This window comes from Triticum dicoccoides, chromosome 2B (genome assembly GCF_002162155.2).
Source record: "Triticum dicoccoides isolate Atlit2015 ecotype Zavitan chromosome 2B, WEW_v2.0, whole genome shotgun sequence".
Taxonomy (NCBI): Eukaryota; Viridiplantae; Streptophyta; class Magnoliopsida; order Poales; family Poaceae; genus Triticum; species Triticum dicoccoides.
The window spans coordinates 50,210,105-50,213,440 of NC_041383.1; the positions used below are offsets into that span (position 1 = coordinate 50,210,105).

Below are 3,336 nucleotides of genomic sequence, written 5' to 3' on the forward strand. Positions count from 1 at the left end.
GAGGGGGAGGACGACGACGTAAAAGATCGGTAGAAATAAAAAACAAATGTTGCTTAATGTGCATGAGGATCATAAAGATGTATGTTTTACATGACTGAAGTTGGACCACTAGAATATTTATACCCGTGGAAACACAAGGGCAATTTACTATACCTAATAATAAAGTCATCAGTATTTCTGACGGCACGTCGCATAAATCGCCCCCTAAGTTGCAAAATATTACCCATCGATGCCACCTATAATTGACAAACGTTTCACACAGGGGAATTCCCCGCCTGGGCCGGCCCATGGATCACGCTGGGAGAGGACGCAACATGCCTGTTTGGCCCGGCCCATGTGCGGGCGGCCTGTTTTAAAATTTCGTTTTTTATTTTTAGTTTTTCATTTCCATTTTCAATTTTTTCTCCTTTAAATAATTTCGTACTTCAGAAAGAATTTTAAAATAAAAAAGAGAATTTTCCAAATAAAATGTTCAATAAATCATAAAATGATTGTGGATTAAAAAATGTGTGTAATTTTTGAAAATAATATTCGCATATTCAAAAAATGTTCACAATTTCGAAAAAATGTTTGCACAATAAAAAATATTCCTGATGATTTAAAAAAAAAACTCATGTACTTAAAAATGTTAATGAAATTGAACGAAATTGTTCATCAAAATGTTATCAGTGATGCAGCAAAATGTTGTCATGTCCTTGGAGATTATGATTTGTTTTTCTCCCGTTGCAACGCACGGGCCCTTTCGCTAGTAATAATAATAAATCAAATTGGGTTTCTGTCGTCCGTCATTATAATTACCCTTCAAATTGATAAAAATCACCCACCAATGCCACCCGTAAGTGGAAAACGATTCAGTTTTTCAGACAAAAATCGCCGCCCGATTGGTTTTTTTAAAAGGCCGCGACAGTTCGAATCATGGAACTATGGGTGGCCGAGTGGTTGTTCGATTGCTCCTCCAGCGACGAGACTGGGGTTCGATCCCCACCTTTCACATCTTTTTTATCTTTCTTTTCTCACACATTTTTTCCATTTTACTTTTTTGTCTTTTCTTTTCTCATTTTCTTTTCTTTCTTCTTTAAATTAATTCAGGATTTTAATATTCCAAAGTTGTGACTTTTAAAAAAATCTTTGAGAAATCATAAAAAATACAGATTCAAAAAATGTTGGTGGTTTTGCAAAAATGTTCGCAAAATTATAAAAAAATCACAATTTGAAAAAAATGGTTGGAAAATAAAATCATGTTCATCATTTTAAAAAAATGACTGTGTATTGAAAACATATTCGGGAATCTGAAAAAATTTCCATGACATTTTAGAAAATTTTCATAAAAAATTGTTTTTTAAAATTTTCTCCAATTTTTTAAAAAAGTTCATCGACTCAAAAAATGTTTATTGAGTCAAAAAAATTTAATGAATTCGAAATTGGTTCATGCATTTAGTTTCTTGTAAACAAAACTAATGTTCATGATTATTTTGAGAAAATAAAAAAATTCAAAAGAAAATGTTTGTCGATTCCGAAAATTGTTCACTGATTCAAAAGCATTTTATGTCTAGAATTTAATTAGTTTTTGAAAGTCTTTATATGTCTTGGCGTTGGGAGTAGTTCGTGGTCAACGAGATATATTTTTTAAAATTTTAAACATTTCCTTGCGCAACATAATGACAAGTGTGGCATGCACTGACAAACTCATAGCCTTGGGATTTACCACGTCGAATGCATTGTGATCACGTGGACATCGCGACCATCATCGGCTAGGGTGAGAAAAAAAATGGCAACATGACGAGCCACTATGTTAAAATAGAGTATGCTCATATATGAGGATGCTGAGTCATACTCATCTGGTTAGCCATAATTTTTTGTCTTCCGTTGCAACACACGGGCATATATGCTAGTTAATAAAATAAAGATTCAGTTACAAGCCACGTAAATATCGATATTACAAGACTGAAAAGATAGGATAATCCTATGAAAAAACCAGCGCCCTCCCTCTCCACTAAGGAAATGAGACAGATCACCTCTTCACTCGAACTCGACGCGGCTCCATCGCTAATCAGCAGCTTTACAGACCTCCAAAGTAGCTTGCTTGAAGCAAAACCATTGCCGTTGAAAGAATTAGACCAGGGCAACAATGTCCCTGGACACATCATCGAACTCCAGAACTAACACCCCCACACGACTATGACGCCGAAGGAGGAAACCAGCACTGTCAGCCTTCAACCACAGACCCAACACAAGATGCACCATCTTCCAGCTGTCACTTGCGTAGACAACCGTCTGCGCGTCCTCCTGGACGACAAAACCTCACTGCTCCACCATGACGTCGGAGACAACACCGCAGCAACGTGGACAAAGCAGAAGAAGAGACACACCTGATGGAGTCATCGCCGCCGCCTCGCCAACACCATCCATGAACCCTAACACCGCCGATCTGAAGGATCGGCAAACACACGATGCCATCAACTCCGAGACGCCGCCAAAATGAGCACCACCAGTGTGGGAGTGAAGTTGAGGCAGATTTATTCGCCCGGGCGTCGCTCCCACCACCCCAACAACGCACCACGACCTACAAATCTAAATTCTAACTACAGAACGGAGGAACGGGGTACCCCCTCCCTCCTGCTGCCGGAGCAGCAGCCGGAGGGAGAGGGGATCAACATCTTGGCGAGTGAAGATCGGTGGAAGAAGATCCGCCTCCCTAGTCGCCTGGTTGTGGCGGCGGCTAGGGCAGGGGAAAAGGCCTCGCGTATTTAAACCCTGAGTTGATCCACCAAAAAGAATCTAACCATCCGGGCTACACCCAGCTTGCTACACGTGGTTGAAGTGCTTCAAGCTCAGTATTCTTTTTTTCTTTTGACATCTCAAGCTCAGTATTGTTGTTATCGTTCCGTACCACATACGCTGTATTTGTGGATTATTTTTTTCAAGAAAAACGGAGATGCGGGAAGTAAAAAAGCTGGAGCTGGACTTGACGGATGCTCGCCACGTGTCTCTGGGGAGCACGTCCTATTCCCCCAAGCGAGCGGACGTCCCCAAGCCCAAGAGAGCGCCTCCCTCCCCCTAGCGAACCACCAGAGAGGGCCTCCTCCCCGAGCGCGACAGCTAGGGTTACTAGCCGCCGCCGACCGACCCACCGCCACCACCGCCGGCCCTCCGCCGGCCCTCCCACGCGCGTAGCCGGCCCAAGCCCCCGCTGCCCCGCCGCCAGTACAGGATCCCAGCCCGCGCCTCCCTCCCTCCGCCGAGCAGCCGCTCCCGCCAGCAGCGCCTCCCTCAACCCCTCCCTCCCTGGAGCCGCAGCCGCCGCCCCGGAGCTACGCCGGCGACCAGTCCATCGGC

General features: G+C 43.4%; 1 protein-coding gene across 1 annotated transcript in view; it reads left to right on the forward strand.

The window, feature by feature from the left end:
* Nucleotides 1–3,086: 3,086 nt before the first annotated feature.
* LOC119362063 (mRNA-capping enzyme-like) overlaps nt 3,087–3,336 on the forward strand; it is a 12,900-nt gene continuing 12,650 nt past the window's right edge. Inside the window, exon 1 of the mRNA XM_037627234.1 lies at nt 3,087–3,335. The gene's annotated coding sequence lies outside the window, so the exon portion shown is untranslated. The remainder of the gene's footprint in view (nt 3,336) is intronic.